The following is an 18,837-nucleotide window of genomic DNA, read 5'->3' as shown; positions in this document are numbered from 1 at the left end:
TTTTTGGATTAGAACTTCAAAATTTTGTAGCCTCCGCGGTTTCTGAGTAATCGTAGAAAAACCAGCAACAAAAAAATTCTCAAAATTTTTTTAGTTTTTTTTTTGGTCTACGGGCGTGGAAAAAATTTTTTTAGCTTAACCACCATAAGGATCGGATACTTTGTTCATTTAGCTTTAATTTCTTTTTTAAACACCCTGATACGTCCACTCCTCGCTGAGATATCGGTCTTCAAATGGAAAAGGATCTTTTTGTCTTTGATTATCGATATCTCAGCAACCAATGATCGCACAGAAAGTTAAAGGTGGGTTTCAAGAACTTGAATGAATTCCCCTTAACGACTGTCCATTGTTTTTTCGAAAAAAAATTTTTTCTTTCCGTCACATGAATTTGAAAATGCAACAAAAAAGGGCTTTTAGTGGTTTTTTGGAAAATCAAGCGCTGGATCGAAAATATTGAGGAAACCACTAATGTTAAGTATGCCTTTTACAGTTCAATATGTCCACAAAAACCCTACAAAGAATCAAATTAATCCAGCCAGCCGTTTTTTTGTTTCACTTGATCGAATTTTTGAAAAAATTAAAGGATCACGTTTTTTGCTCTGAAAAGCTCATAATTTTTAAAAATGAGAAAAAAAAATGGTTTTTTCGAGCTTTTTCCACATTTTCGTTCCAAAAAGTGCTTAAATTTTCAAAAAAAAAAAAATTCAAAAAAAAAAAATTTTCAAAAAAAAAAATTTTCGAAAAAATTTATACTAAAATGATTAGGCAGTTATGAACTTCAATAAATTTGTGATGAATAATTCTGGAGCAATAAATTAGCTAAGACGACACAGGTAAGTAATTGACTAGCAAAATTACGAATATATACGTGAACAGGTGTTAACAAAACGGCATTTGATATGGACAATTCAGTGCCATCCATGCCAACGACATTCCGATCAATTATTCACCATAATTATTTTTATTTTCTTAAACAATCGAGGCATCAATAATATGTAATTTTAATAAATAATAGATATCATGTAAACCAACACATCCAAAGTAAATGATGTTTTATTCTAGGCAAATTGTGGTTATAAATAAGTGCAATATAATTCATACGCGTGTATATATATAGCGACTACTCGACATTTTATTTAAAAACTTTCATTTTGATATAAAATTCCCTGCCATCCGTGCCAAAAGCGTGTCTGACTTGTAATTAAATTGAACCTCTGGCTTAATATAAGTCAAATTTAATTTTCAATTCCACTTGGGGCTATTGGTGCTTGTAAATTGTTGGAAAATAATTTACACAGCTTTATTTATAACAAATATTCGGAATTTTATTTGTTAAATAAAATTTTTGATATAAAATTCTCTGCCATCCGTGCCAAGAGCTTGTCTGACTTGTAATTCTATTGAGCACTCGACTGTGTATCAGTAAAATTTAATTTTCAATTCCACTCTGGGCTATTGGTGCTTGTAAATTGGTGGAAAATAATTTACACAGCTTTATTTATAGCAAATATCCGGAATTTAATTTGTTAAATAAAATATTCGATATAAAATTCTCTGCCATCCGTGCCAAGAGCTTGTCTGACTTGTAATTAAATTGAACCTTCAGCTTTATATAAGTAAAATTTAATTTTCAATTTCACTCTGGGCTATTGGTTCCTAAAAAGTTGGCGGAATATAATACACACAGCTTTATTTATAACAAATACTCGATTTCTATTCATTAAATTAAATTTTCGATGCGAAATCATGTGCCATCCGTGCCAAGAGATTGCCGAACTTTTAATTTTAATGATCACTCGGCTGAATATTAGTAAAATTCAATTTTAATGAGTTTCTCGTGCTAATTGTGCTTCTCAGTTGGGGGATATAATTCACACGCTTTTAATTATAACAAATACTCGGGATTGTATTTATTAAATTTGATTTTCACAATGACATTTCGTGCCATCCGTGTCAAGAGATTGCTCGACTTGTAGTCTTATTGAGTACTCTGCTGGATACCGGTAAAATTTAATTTTCAATGAGTTACATCGTTTTATTTTTGCTTATAAATTCGTGGAATAATATTCATACGCCTTTATTTGTAACACATACTCAGCAGCTGATTGATAATATTGAATTTATTATATATTATTTCGAGCTATCTGTGGCAAGGTGGACCGCGGTAGTTATTAATATTTTTACTTTTAATAAAAAGTACCAAGCCAACTATATTTTATCTTTAATGAAACAACGAATTAAAGTTCTTATGTGTAGATGGGTTCACTAGATTTATGTACCTGCTCTTACTCTTTTTCAAAATCTTTGCAGAGTATCGACCATATTTATATTTCTTTTACTAGATTATCGGGCCGACCTTGCCTTGTGGTTTATTTTACATAGTCTAAAAACTTTTATCTTTTTTTGTCAATAGTAATTTTTGTAATTTTTTTACTTTATAAAAAAGCTCAATTTAGATTAATTATTCTTAACTTAATAGAAAACACGTGTTTATTGTAGATTGTAACTATTGGAGCATTATTTGTTGTAAATTATTTAATTTATACACCCACTTTTTTACTTGCAAATAGGAAAGGTCTTTGAAAAATCTAATTAAAGAAATTTTATTGAAATCTCCTTTAATGTTCATAAAATTGTACACTTTAAACATCACAAAAGGATATTTTAAAATTTCATAATTACATTATTTTATATGTTTGTAAAAAATATTAATAAATAATATTTTCTTCATCATCGATTTCGGTAACCTGTTGACTATTGTTATTATTATTATTATTATTTATTTATTTATTTATTTCATATTGTTACTATTATCATTATTATTATTATTATTACTAGTATAATTTGTATTATTTGTATTTGTGTTATTATTATTATTATTGCAATTTTTTGCACTCCAATTTTATTCATAAATATTTTTTTTTCACACTACTGTTAAACCACTGTTAAATTATTTATTGCACAATTATTTCTAAATTCTGTAAATAAATGATATATATTTTATTTCACAATTAGTAAAATCATTTATTGGAGTATAATATTCCTCGAGCAATAGAGCACTTATTAGCTGCATTATGAATGTAAAACATATACGTTCACTATGAGCCCTGTAATGCTATGAAAAATTATTTAAGGCAAAAATGCCCATGTATGCGCCATCTATTAGATTAATGCTACATCAATTAGAACGGCCTGTTTTATCTATTTTTTTAGCAATAAGCTTAGTCGCTAGTAGGTAGCACTGCTTAACATTTTTCACCATCATAAACGCCCCTTTATGATTCTCTATAGGATATCTTTAGTACAGCAGGTTCACCAACCTTACAATTCAAAAGTTCCTTATACCTTCTGCATTTTGTCCCTCCCTCACATAAAAAACTTATTATGTTTAACTTTTAATTTAAAAGTTAAACATAATAAGTTTTTTATGTCCCAGAAGTAGTGTTTCGAGCGGACAAATATCCGGTTGGTAATCAGTAAGTTATTTGGTTAATTAACCGGTAAAATATATTTCCTAAGGATAATTAACTGCTTGCAGTGTCAGATATATATGCACTATACTAAATTATAAAAACAAAATGGCCCATTGCGCTCTATCAGCGTCATAGAGTGATTAACGAATAGTTATTAAGTTATTAGTTAATTTATGTGATTATTACGTTATTAGTTAATTTATGTGAATAATAATAAATTGAAAAGAATACTTGATAATTTTTTTACTGCGCCGGTCCGTATTTTTTTATATTAAACAATATGCCTAAATCAAAATCTATTGTTTGGAATCATTTTTCTGAATATCTTGACGACAAACAAATTTTACACGGGAAATGTAAATACTGTGGCATTACTTACGTTTCTAATGCTAAGCGTATGGAAATCCATTTAACTAAATGTAATAAGTGTCCAGATGCAATAAAAGAAAGTTATGTAGCAGCTAAAAATTGTAATAGTTCTTTGTTAAAGGTATGAGCAAGTAAATTTATACAATAATTTGTTTATTATTAACAGTCAAAATATAAACATTGAACAATTTTCACTTCTAAATTATTATACTCAAATATTAATAATACTGAAGTTAATAGACATTAGAAATTTTTTAGAATTTTTAATAATTAAATTATTATGAAAAAAATTTAATAAAAAATTCCACATGTAAAAATGAAAGAAAATTATCAGTGAAAATTTTTAGAAGCACTTTTAGTGTTATAATTGATTTGTTATAAGAATTGAAAAAATTGACAGCTGTCAGCTAACTTCAGTATCGTAAATATTATATGTAAATTATCAGAGTTAATTTTTTTAAATTATAACTCATCATCATCAATAATTAATTTTATTTTACAGGATCTTTCATCAAAAAAACAAGTCAAAGCAACTTGAATAACTTTATTGACAAAATTCCAATTGAGAAAAAAAGATAAAATGGATAAAATGTTAGCTCGTACTGTATATTCAAGCTGCTCACCTTTCAGACTGGTTGAAAATGATTATTTGAAAAATTTTTAAAACTCAGTTCACCTGGATACATCCCACCATCTAAGGATCAATTATCTGGTAGACTTCTAGATGAAGAGTATCAATTATTGAAATCTGTCATGAAGAACAAATTAGAGAATGCAAATTCGTTGACAATCTTATCTGATGGCTGGACAGACATTAATCGTTGTTCGATTATAAATATCGTATTTATGGCACCCGAACCAATCTTTTATAAAGCAATTGATGCTAGTTCAGAATCGCATAGTGGAACCTTTATAGCTGGAATCCTCAGTACGGCTATTGAAGAAGTAGGACCGCACAAAGTCCATGCGTTGGTCACAGACAATGCAAAAAATATGAAAGCTGCTTGGGGTATTTTAGAAAATGATTATCCTCATTTAATTACTTTTGGATGCGTTGCCCATGGCCTGAATTTATTAGTTAAAGATGTCCTTTCGTTGACAGAAATAGAAGAAATAATTGATAAATCAAAGAAAATCATCAAATTTTTTCTAAATCATACTTTGCTTTATTCCGTATTAAAGGACACACAACGTCAAAAAACTAATAAAGTACTACATTTATTGCTACCTATTGATACGCGCTGGGGTTCATATAATTCAAGTTTAAACAGTCTACTCCGTATTAAAGAATCGTTGCAGATAGCAACTTTTGATAAAAACGTGTCAAAAATGATTACTGAAGAAATGCGTCAAGATATCAGAGACGATAGTTACTTTTGGCCAATGGTGCAAAATGTTCATGATTTGATTGAAATTCCCTGTTCAGTTATTAAATGTTTGGAAGGAGAATATCCAACACTATTGAATTTATCCAAAAATTGACTGATATGTACGGAGATTTTATTGAAAAATCATATTTTCTAGAAGAAAAAGTCAAAGCTACGTTGAAGACAAGTACTTGGATCGCAAAGATTTTATCTCCCATCCGGTATATTTTGCAGCGCATTTGTTGAACCCTCAACTCTTCAATTGCCCATTGGTTGAAGCTGATAAAATCGAAGCAGTTAATTTCATTGAAAAATTCGCAGAAAATTTAGAGCTCAATAGTCAACAAGTTATTACAGATTTAGGTAAGATGAACAGAATAAATATTATGAATTTTTACAATTAATAATAAAATAATTAATACATCTAAACCTTTCACTTAAGAATTATTTTAATATTATAAATTATGTATAATAAATATTAAAATTCACATAATTTCTAACAATTTTTAAAAGAAAAAAAAATGTACTGATTTTAAATTTATTTCCAAATAAAAAAAAATTTAACGATAACTCTTGGTGAATTTTCAATGAGGTTGGTTATTCTAATTAAACAAAATCAAATATTTTTATAAACAATAGAAATTAGCAGTACCAAAATTAGATATTTTATTCTAAAATACAATCTATGAAGTTAAACGTAAATATTTATTCTCAGATTAATTTAAAGTTAATTAGCTAATATAGTGAAATTCTTTTTTAGGTGACTATTGCACTCAACAAGCAGTTTGGAGCAACAAGTCTCTTTGGACTGAAAGTAAAATATCCAATTCAATAACTTGGTGAAAATTATATTTTTCGAATCGGGATCTCGCGAAATTAGCTGTGATAATATTAAATATTCCGGCTACATCAGCTGCTTGTGAAAGAAACTGGAGTGTCTTTGGGAATATAAAAACAAAGAAGCGTAATCGTTTAAGCGTTGAGAAGACCGAGAAGTTAGTGTTTGTGAAGTCTAACTTATGTTTGTTGGATGATGATTGTTTACTGCAAGCCAGTAACAACAATATACTAATAGCTGAGATCTCAAATGCATCTGAAACTGTAGTAATTGATTCAACAATCGACCAGGACTTGGATGACGTCGAGGAACCTGAATATTTGAATCTTGAAGAAATTATGGACTGGGAAGTTGATGAAAATTGTAACATTGAAATGATAAGTGGATAGATATTTGTTAGAATCCGAATTATAATATCTTAATGACAAAGTATTATTAGAATAAAAAAATTATTATTATAAAATTTATTTATAATAATAATTATATTTAATTATTTATAATTATAGTTCTAATCAAAAAAGTGTGATAATTAAAAAAATAGTTGCCTTCGAATATTAAGATTGTTATAAAAATAGAATTTTTGACTATTATTTATGGTTTAATACAAATTAAAAAGTCATTAACATAGTACAAGATATTTATAATTAGTAATTGTTAAAAAGTAATCGATATAGTACAAAATATTTTTAATCTACACTGATAGAAGGATTTGTTTATAGTTAAAAATATTTATTAATATTTAACAAATCATTTATTAGAGACCACTTTTTAGTCCTTAACAAATATTTCTTAGTATTTAAAAAGATTTATTAATATTTAATAAATGAATATCAGATTTATTAAATACAAACAAATCATTTTAAATACTAAGAAATATTTGTTTAATACTAAAAATTGGTCTCTAATAAATGATTCGTTAACTATTAACAAATATCTTTTGATACAAATAAATCCTTCTATTAGTGTACATAGTTTAATCAAAAACTTGTGATAATTTAAAGTAAATAATTGTCTTCGCATACTAAAATTGTAATATTTACAAAAAAATTTGATTATTAAAAATATTATTTATGATTTAATTTACATTAATAATCGATGTATTGTGAAGAATTTATAATTAATTATAGTTTTAAGCAAAACTGTGTGATAATTTAAAAAGAATAATGAGATGAAGTACCCAATAGCTGCTTACAAACCAGTACCAGCTCACTGTGTATTTGTATATCTATATTTACAAATGCAGATATACAAATACATGAAGTGAGCAAGTATTGGTTCGTGAGCAGCTACTGGGTACTTTACCTTAGTTGCTTGTGTATACCAAAATTGTTATGGAAATTTTACATTCAATTATTATAAATATTTCTTACGATTTAATTCATATTCCAAAGTCATTAATATAGTATAAAATATTTTTAATCTACATAATTTTAATAATTTTAATCAAGAACGTGTGATAATTAAAAGAAAACAATTGTCTTCGTATACTAAAATTGTAATATTTTCAAATTCGATTATTACAAATTAACGCCCCAAATTGGGAACGTTACACAAATATTATTTATGATTTCATTCATATTAAATAGTCATTAATGTATTTTTTAATATATTTTAACTATCTACATAGTTATTCGACAACGTGTAATAATTTAACATAAATAATACTTGCTTTTAAATCATTGCAATTGTTCATATAAATATTATTATTTGTTAAAGGATTAAATTGTCATCTTAAGGATTACAATAAAAAACTGATTAAAAAATTAATTAGAGCTTGTAATTGAAATGATTTTCAAAATTGAATATATTATTATCAATATTAATATTAAGGTGACTAAATTTTAACAATTACCAACTTATCAATAACAATAAACATTAATGTTAATTAAAAATTTAATCAAATTATCATCGGAAAATTTTGTAAATGTTTGTATTGAATGACAAGTTACGAATAAATGTTTTTTCTATTTGTAATATTTTAATTTTTATCTGCTCTGTTTTGTATTTAGATTTTATTATTTTTGAATAAGTGTTTTAAGTATTATTTATTCAATTCAATTATAATAAAAATCATAGAAATTGAAAAGTCAGTAAAAAATAATGTTAATATTTCTTTATTTTATTAATACTCGAAAAGCGTAAAAAATTAATACTACATCCAGTTTATGATACGAAAATTCATGATTTTATTTATCACAAAATTTATATTTTTTCCTAAAAAAACTGACCGCGAAGTTTCGAACCCTGGTCGCGTAGGCGTGCATACATAGACGTTGCCACTTTAGCTGCATCTTGATGCGAGAATATATTAGTAATTAAGTATAAAATCTGCATTCAACAAGTTTTATACGTAGTCGTTATTAATATTATTTAACAATATTCAACTTTTAACCGTTGATTATTTATTATCTAAATTAATAATTAGAATATTGAAAAATTGCAGAATTTTTTAAATATTTATTTTAAGTACAATCTATCAACTTGACATTTTCAAGTAAATTTATTATTAGTTGACTATACACATTTTCAGTCATGCTTGCAACGCTACCACGTGATAATGAAGAACTACTTTGGTTAATTATCCAGTAAAATATTGATGGTAAGTTGGTAAAGTAAGTAAAATATATATTTCACCGGTAAATTCTCTTCCCTACAGCGCATATTTAGTCCATACGTGTTTCTTTCCGTCACCGAATTGTAGCGCCGCACGGTCACGGCAACAACACTTTGTAGCAATTCAAAGAACTGATACCGACTGTTGAATTTTACCCTTTTTGTAGATAAGGTAGATTTCTAAATGTAACTCTACCGGTTATTTAAAACAGAATTATATATATATATATATATATATATATATATATATATATATATATATATATATATATATATATATATATATTTATAATATATAATATTTTTTTAATAACTTTTAATTTAACATAAATATTAGAATATTACCGTATGTTATTGTTCTTTATTAAATCTAATAAACAATAATAACTTATGTTTATTATATATCATTTTTTAATTGCAGTAAAAAATTAATTTTTTATGTTTTTACTGAAATATATTATGATTGAGAAATTTCCCCTGATAGCCAGCGCTTTCTCAGTAAGTGTTGACTTCCAGCAGTTACGGTTAATTTATACATCAAGTTGGCGGTAATTCTTCTCTCAACAACAGTTGTAAGCAAATTGACGGAAATCTACGGCCGCAACTTGAATACAAGTTAATAATCAAATTTGTAGTTAAATTTCCTTTCAACTTTACTACAATTTGAAGGAAATACTTGTAGAGCAAGTTTTGACGTCTATTTGCAGAGTAAGTTATAGGTAACTAATAGGTAATCGCTCGCTTTGCCAACTCTTTCCGTCAAGTTTGCTTCAAATTGCGGACGTAGATTGACAGTAAGTTATAGGTAAGGTGGCTATCAGGGTCTTCAGGAGAAATTTTTCAATATAAAATTAAAAAATTATTCATGATAATTTATAATTCATCATACGATAAATAAACACAAAAATTATTAATAAAATTTTTTATTCCATTAATTTATAATTTTATTTATATCAAGTTTAAAAAATTTCGTCATTAAATACAACGTAACTATCTTAAATTTTGATTTAACAAACATAAATTTTTTTTCCAGCTCGAATTTTTTTTCGCAAATTGTCTAATGTTAATATAAAAAAATATTTAAGTTACTTTTTAATGTTTTACATGTCTCAGAATTGGTAAAGCTGTTCATCCGAATAATTATCATAGCAACAATTATAAAATTGTTCACTTATTGTTATGAGTTATTGTAAATTTGCAGTTGCAATCGATATTTATAATTATTGTTTCAATTTGTATTGTTTACTTAGCTTTTAAGATCGAATTTACTCAACTAAATAAATTGTAACTAAATCAATGTACGAGATTAAATAAATCATAATAATAAAGGAAATAATATTAAAAAATTAATAATTAACTCTTTATATTAAGTAATTTTTATTATGAGCTTTCAAATGATAGAATTCCCCATTATACAGCGGTGTGTATCTAATAAAAATATCTATTTACTTTTTTTTTTTCGAAAAAATTTTATCAAGTTCTCACAAGTTTTGTGTCAGCTCAAAATACAAAGTAAAACATAATGCACGTAAAACTTATTTTATACATAAAAACATATATTAATCAAAATGTTATATTACGTTTAAGAGTTTAAAATTTTTTAAATAAAAAAACATTACATGAATATAAATTATTTAGGTAATATAAGCTTACTTAAGTAGCAAATAGTATTAATAACTATAATAATAATAAGTAATAATGATTACTTTTATGTATATTAATTTGATTTTAAATCAATTGTTTCTTCTACAACACTCCTACACAATACACAAATGAATACTTCATTATTTGCAACTGCCTCGTTATACCATCTGTTATTGCAAGTCCAGCAAAACGGTACGTGATGACAAGGCTTGTAACCAACTTCTAATGAGCTATGAAAACAGCCTAAACAGTGCTCAGGGTAAATATAAGTATGTTCCGAAAGGACATTACGGCTTGATGACTCTGTGTTCTCAACTGGACTAGATAGTAAAAAGTTATCTTCGATGTCATTTCTTACATTTTGATCGTCATCATTACCGGGTTGTGTCTCACATTCTTCAGTAGGAAATGGGAAATCATTATCCATTGAAATGAGCTCGGGAACGATGTTAGAATCCGATGATTCTTCATTTTCAGGTTGACCAGATACAGAATTGTAGTCATGCTCCATAAAGATTAGATTACCCGGGAAAAAATGATTTTGCCTAATTATATATGGTTATATATAATATAACTTATATATAATTAGACCTGAAAATTGGCCAGGTCTAATTATATATAATCATATACAAGTTATATATAATCATATATGAGTTATATATAATCATATATAAGTTATATATAATTTTATGTACTCATATATAACTACATGTAACAACATTAAATTATATATCATTACCCCTAATTAAATATGTGGTTATTTTTAGGGATATAATATTTGATTTCGGCGTACCTAATCCTGTAACCAAAAAAAAAAAATCATCACATATGATTTTGCAGCTATAACTCCGACGCGGTCACCCATCCAATTACTAACCACGCGCAATGCTGCTTAACTTTGATGATCCCAGTGCGTCTCGAAATTCCCGGCTGCTATGCTGTCGTCTTTTAAGTATTGATGATTCTATGAAGTATATAACGTATCAAATCAATTTATCAGAAATATAATATAAAAATTAATTTTATATTAAATTTTGATACTCTTGATTCGCTTATTTCACTGAACCTAATTATAACAACATATTTATTCCAATAATCATTTTATTATTAAACAGTAGCAGGGCAAACCAAGACATCCTATAGGAAGTGCAATAAATTTTTCATTTTATAACTATTTAAGCGTATTGTAAAACATCATTTTGCACTTTAAGTGATATCTAAAAAAATGTTTGCTTAGGTCTGACTATGCATGAACCTATATATAATTATATATTAACTTATATATAATTTAATAATACATGATAATCTATAAAAGGGTAATTATGTTAGCCAAGTTTGATCACATCTAATTATATATGGACCCGTATATAATCAGATCTGATTACATACAGATTCATATTAGTCAAGTATGAGTAGGTATAATCATATATAAGTCTACATATGGTTATATATAATTACTAATTATTAATTAGATATAACTATATATGATTAGGCAAAATCATTTTCTTCGGGAATATAATCAGATTTAATTCAACAAAGTATACTCTATTAAAATACTAATAAATATATCATGTAAAATTTAGGAAATATTATACATAATCTATTATAAGTGTATTACTTCAATATATATAAGCAAAATGTATTATTAATTTAGTATTGTTTTATAAATAATAGTAATGAAATATAAAATAAAATAAAACTTAGCTCTTTATCTGCAATTATTAATAAAAAAATTCAGATCTTATACTTATCTTAAAATTACTAAAGAACATAAAATCAATAATCATTGATAAATTTATAATTTACGTTTGATTAGATATAATTATGTACATAGCTTTACGTTTGATTATATATATATATATATATATATGGTCCTATATAAATTAGATCTGATCAGATCTAATTATATATAGATTTATATATAATCATATATAGCCCTAGATAACTCAGGTCTAATCAGATCTAATTATATATAATCATGTATGGACCTAGATAACTCAGGTCTAATCAGATCTAATTATATATAGACTTATATATAATCATATATAGACCTATATAAGTCAGATCTAATCAGATCTAATCATATATAGACTTATATAAAACATACATATAATACATTAGTCCATATATGATTATATATATTTTATATAAAAATTTATATATAATAATATATAATTATATATATTTAATATATAATCATATATATATATATATATATATATGGTTAGGCAAATTCATTTTTTCCCGGGTATCGGCCAGAGTAACAACTGATTGTGTATCAACTTCAGAATTTTCACTATCTGACTGAGAATTATATATTGAGTTTGATAATTGTCGCTCATTTAGTAAGAGTGTAATATTGGATAAGCCTTGAAGTGGTTCTAAAAATCATAAAATATAAAATTTTTACATGTTAATTACTATATCACTGCTGAAGATAATGAAAGAAGTGAAAAAGTTTTTAAACTTTTTGACAATAAGAAAAGTACTCTATTTATGGAAAAAATATCGATACCTAAAAAATATCTAAGAAGTCATTGAAAATATATAAGTTAATAAATAATAATGAAAACAACTAGTTTTTTAATTAAGGGCTTTTACAATTCTAAAGAGTGATGTAAAAAATATTTCTTTTATAAACTTCTTTTTAAATATTTTTTTTGTACTCCTACAGATAAAAGGAAAAAATGATTTTTATCCTTTGATAATACCTTTGATATTGTATTATTTCATTTAAAAAAAAAATAAATGAATAGCAAATGTTCGGCTATTACCAATACGTAATACTTTTACTGAAAAAAATTTCTTTTCGAGAACAAGAGAAAATAGAATAAAGTAATAAATAAAATAATTTTAAAAATTTGCCACAAGTTTTTTTTGCATTATTATTAAGGTTACGTGAAACATATATTTCAAATAATATGTGTTAAAATAATTCATAAATTAAAAACACTATTACTATTTTTTATATATCAATATTTTTGCAAAGATTAAATGTTTGATAACAGTAATTTTCTTACCAATTGCTCCATCCGTAAATAACGTTAATAATTTAAAATTTACAGGAATACGAACATTAGATAGCAATAAATTACGTATTATTGGTTTTAGTTGATTTCCTGTTCTATTTACGAATTCAGTACTTGTTAAAGACCCTTCAGCAATTTCTTTCCACAATTTGGTAATACAATTACAATTTTTTACGCCTGTAAAAATATTTTTTCCTTTCCTTGAGTGTATTTTAAAATCACCTTTTGTATTTAAATTCTTAAGGTGAAAATGAATTTGAAAATTGCTCGAGGATATTTGTTCTAAAGAAAAAAAAATTATGTAATTGTAAATATTCAATTAACTTAGATATAATTTTTATAAAGAATTGCCAAATACAAACCAATCAATTTCCATATACTATTATTTTGCTGAAGTTGATGTGTCATACTTTGAAGAATCAATTCTGTATTCTTCCATAAACAAATTGGATCGTTGTAAAAACTATAGTTTTCTGTTTTTATATTTGTCAGCCAGTGAGTATTGTAATATTCGAATAATTCGTTAAAATAACGAAACTCTTCATTACTTAGAGCACGAACAATTTCTCGAAGTGCATCTACCATCATATTAGTAGGTAATAAGCTAATAACTACAATTTTAGAAACTACTGATAATGTTAAATCATCTTTTAAATCTAAATTAAAGCAACTGGCTGCGTTCATGATAATCTAAAAAAATAATTATAATAAAAATTATTAGCATCATTAATTCAAAAGAATTAATTTATAGTTATATAGTTTTAAAATAATTCTAAATTAAGTTATTTAAAAATTAAAAAATGTTCGAAATAAAGTTAATACATATTGCATACCTTAAGCGCGAACGCGCGTGGAGGTATGCTCTACTGGGGCCTAAAAACTAAAATCTTGACGTTGTCACATTGAATATGTGTTAAATAGGGGAAAAAAGAAGTATTATTGGTACAAAAAGATTTTTGTTATAACTTTAAATAATTATTTAACTCACTGAACTTTTTTTTTTATTTTTGTACTTCTTTTTTATTAAAAAAAAAAATGGTTTATAAATTGATAAATCGCTTATCATGATGATTTCTGAAGTCCCCATGGGGATCTTCCCTGTCGAAAATGTCCATTAAAAACTTATAAAATACTATAGGAATCGTATCGGTTTTCATCTGGCCTATCTGGAGCAAAAATTTTCCAGATACAACAGAGTTTGCAATCAATCAAAACGTAAAAGGAAATCCACATACAACTTATTTTTGAATGAGAATGAATGAAATTTTAATGCGTTTGGTAAACACATGAATTTAATATGGAATTGACTTATGAGATTGTAATGTTCGTTATAGGTAGCCTCATCAAGCTTAAGAGCTTATCCGTCATTCCTGTTAAGGAATAAATGGATTCCTATTAGGATATTCAACATTAGGTAATTTATCGTTCCTCATCGGTAATAACCATGAATAAGAATGTAGAAATCAACAAGTAATTCCTTATAAGCAATAACTCGGAAATGTATAAGGATTAACCGATAACAGATAATTTTGTTCATGAGATTCTAAAAGGATTACCGACTAGCACATGCTATGGGATGTAAAAAAATTAGTTAGGACTTCCTGCGACAAAAACACAATTCATACTTTTAAAATCCAATCTCATTGTGAGTTTTTATGGAAATTTATCTGTCGATCCAGTTATAAATTCAATTATCATACTTATAAGAAAATATAGGTTGTTATATGAAATGGCCATGTCACTTTGTAATAAAATATAACTGGAATTTCTTACGTGAAGAAATATGTACTTTAAGCGGATGACCAAAGATTAGGGATTTATGGTTATATATGAGACTTATCTAATGAACATGAAGAAGTTATTCTATGTGGAACTCCTGCTTCACTGTTATAATCCAGTAAATTCCAGTCAGAAAATTGTCGACTTGTAATTGCGTTTGAAAAATTATTATCTTAGAATAACTATAATCATATTGCTTATGGGTTCTGAAATTTATTGATGCGATCTTTATCGAAAATGAAATTGATCTCTAATATGTAACAGGGTAAATTACCCTAAATCGATAAATCACCTGAGATCGATAATTAGTCGACTCAGCACTGGCGCGCCCCGATCTTCCGGGTCTCCCGTGTAGTAATTAAGAGGGGAGTGGAATGGGTAAGTATTCGGTAGTTGGAGGGTGACAGAATCAGAAGAGGTTTGATAGTCAGCCGCACCGGTCACCACTACGGAATTAACAGGTAATTATTTTTTCGCAAGCGTATTTTCGGAACGCTGCGATGGTTTTTTTGATTGTCGTTTCAATCTATTAGACGGGAGTTCTAATTGTTGCACTGTTACAGGAATATACCGAATTTCAAGACGTACCCGGAGTGAAGGAGAAGGAAAAGGAAATTTACAACCTGCACCTGGAATACTCACCACGGCACATAATATTCGTGAAAGGAGTAAAACGTTTACCCAGGTACATTATTCATTCCGTGGGTGGAAGATAGACCGCGGTTCATACTCGGTCTATCATTCCTCTTCTTTTCTTTATTAAAATTTAATAAATTAATTGTGGAACATTTGCTAGTTTTTAGATTGAGTGATTTTTATGGGGGTTTATACCCGAGGATCACTTAATCGACCTTGCGGGGAAAATTTTAATATCTGAAAATTTTCAATTAATTAATTAACATCTGAAAATTTGTTAAATTTATTTTCACAATATTTAAATTGAAAAGTTGATTGATTTTTTTTATTAAAAATAATCGACAAGTTTTTATTCGTGGAATTTCCGTCAAGCGTCAACTTTGTGTGTCGCATAAATTCCAATACCCAAGGTCAAACAAGACTTATCTAGCGAATGTTCTAGCAAATAAAATTGACTGTTTCGACTCGTGTCGAATTTTATAACTGACAAATGAGTAGAAAATTATTAAGATTATTATATTAATAAGTAATTATTGAAATCAAGATAGATAAGAAAATTATTAAGATTATCTTATTGAGAATTAATTATTAAGATTATTTTATATTGAGAATTAATTGTTAAGATTGTTATATTTAGAATTTATTATTGAAAATAAGATAAATCGGAAAATTTTTAAGTATTAATTGTGAAGAATATTATAGTAAGAATTTATTATTGAAAAACAATACCGATCAAGGAAAATTATTAAGAAGGTTATATTAGGAAATTTTTATCGAAATTATTATATTATAAATTATTTTAACAACTATAATTTAAGTAAATTTTGGGGATTAAGTCCGTAAAGCAATTAAATTAAAATGAATGACACTTGATAATTGTCAGCGTAGATATTAAGTCTAAGTAATCAGTGATATTGAGTCAAGGTCAACACGAAAAAAAAAGTTTAGTAAGAAATTGGTCATTATATAGGAATTTTCGTTTCACCGATAGCCAATGATTGAGTAAAATAAAAGTAAATTGTAATTAATTTAAAATCATTTTTAAAATAAAAAAATAAATTATTTAAGCGAAGTGTGGGCTATGTGTGTGAAGAATTGAACGGGTTATGCGTGATAGAGAGTGTTAATAGTGTTAAGTTCGGTAGTCCTGTGGACTTAATTTTAAGTGTGGAGTTAGTTGTGTTAGTCCGGTGGACTTATAGTGTTAAGTTTAGTTCTAAGACAGGTGTGGGAGACCGTTTGTTCGAAAAAGCCCAATTAGTTTTAAGACAGGTGTGGGGAGACCGTTTGTTCGAAAAAGCCCAATTAGTTTTAAGACAGGTGTGGGAGACCGTTTGTTCGAAAAAGCCCAATTAGTTTTAAGACAGGTGTGGGAGACCGTTTGTTCGAAAAAGCCCGTCTAGTCATCGTATCGTCAATTGGAAGGTTCGTTTGTAAATATCGTTTAGTTCGCAGTTGTTCTCCGCTTCGTTAGATTATAAGTTAATTAAAGTGTGTGTGTGAGCGCTTAAATTTGTTAAGTTTGTTATTTTTTATTGTTAATAAAACTGTACAGATTGTTAATTAAAATTTTATTATTTAGCGGCACTTTCCTCCACTCTCTCTACTCTAAGATTAAGATTTCTCAGCTCTGGACCGGTTCCAGGAACCGTGATTAATAATCCTGGTGGCGCCCTGGTAATTTTTATTGTTGTTAGTTTTGTTAGTTAAATTTAAAATTGATTAGGGGCCAGCCTGAGCAGGTAAAACTGTTACAAATATTTTTTATTTGCTATGAAGAATTCAGAAGATCAGTTTCAAGTCCTATCAATATTTTAATAAAATATAAATTTTCGTTTAATTAATAAAAACTTATAATCCCAATTTGAATTGGAGAACATGAATAATTTTTTTTCATTTATCAACAATATTTATTTAATTAAAAAAGTGCAAAATATTGGACCAAAAAGGATTCTTTATGAAGTTGCTGCTTGACTAGTAAAATCCAGTAAGCGCCATTGAAAAAATTGCCGAGAACAATTTGCGTATTTTTTGGAAAACGTTAATTTTTTTATGATTTATCACACCGTTCGTACATTCTGAAATTCACTGATGCAATTTTTATTAGAAACCGAAATTGTTTCTGTAATATTATTCGGATAAACTTTTACATAAGTCAATTAAAATTGTGTCAAAATTTGAAAATGGTTTCATTTATTTTCTAATTGACAAGGCTTATTTGAATTATGGATTTTAATGATTTCTTTTTACATTTTTAGATACTATTAATAACTAACGTAAAAATATTTTACAACATCGGATTGAACGGTATTCTCTGTGTATCTCCTGTGTTACCATTAGAATTTCATAACCTTATCCAAGAGAGAACTAACTTTCATCAGCGTTCAGAAAATCCCAAGCTTTTAATTATCAATTTGATTGTTTTTGCATTTTGAAAGTTATCATTGAAATTTTATGAATTATATTAATCAGTATTATTCATTTATAAGAAGAGATTTAAAATATATTTATTTGCAAAGCAAATAAAAGTTATAAAAAAAAAATAAACCAAAAAAACACGCTTTTATAAATAAACCAAACTAAAGGTAGAAAATAAATAATAATTTAAAAAAACTAAAAACACGCTTTTCATAAAAACCTTTTTATAATAAAATATATTTTTTTCTTATTTACACTATTATTATTATTATAATGTTCATCAAAATTTTTAATAAAATTTTTAATTTAAATTTATTACAATTTATTTTCTATTTTTTAGCTCAGTTTTTTATAAAATGCGTGATTTTAGGTTTTTTTAAATTATTATTTATTTTGCACTGTAGCTTTGTCATATATAACTTCTTTGATTAATTTCTTCAAGTATTAATAATAGCGGTTAACAAAAAGTGTTAGATGAGGGATTCTATGAGGGGTTCCAGCTAAACTATTAGAATCCAATAAGCATCACTAAAACAATTGGTCGCTACGGGTTGGGTAAGAGGGGAAGGGGGAACAAAGAACCTGGAAGTTGCCCGCTAAAATTTAGTCAGTCGTTCACCGGCCGTTACAAGTACAAGTGACTATTGTTGAGCTATTGTTGTAGTGAATGT

The 18,837-nt window shown here is 26.6% G+C and overlaps 1 long non-coding RNA gene across 2 annotated transcripts; it reads left to right on the top strand.

Moving 5' to 3' along the window:
• The first annotated feature begins 15,400 nt into the window (after positions 1-15,400).
• On the top strand, positions 15,401-17,302 carry LOC141537240 (uncharacterized). 2 transcript variants are annotated; one of them, XR_012480894.1, is made up of 3 exons: positions 15,414-15,573; positions 15,676-17,020; positions 17,069-17,302. It is a non-coding gene; the product is annotated as an uncharacterized LOC141537240 (long non-coding RNA). The 2 variants fall into 2 exon arrangements; XR_012480893.1 differs by lacking the exon at positions 17,069-17,302 and having other exon boundaries at positions 15,401-15,573; positions 15,676-16,832.
• The last annotated feature ends 1,535 nt before the right edge of the window (positions 17,303-18,837 follow it).

Source organism: Cotesia typhae, unplaced genomic scaffold (genome assembly GCF_013202065.1).
Source record: "Cotesia typhae breed Kobodo isofemale line unplaced genomic scaffold, CoteBio_Ctyphae scaffold_70, whole genome shotgun sequence".
Classification (NCBI taxonomy): Eukaryota; Metazoa; Arthropoda; class Insecta; order Hymenoptera; family Braconidae; genus Cotesia; species Cotesia typhae.
This window is presented reverse-complemented; position numbering and strand designations above follow the sequence as displayed.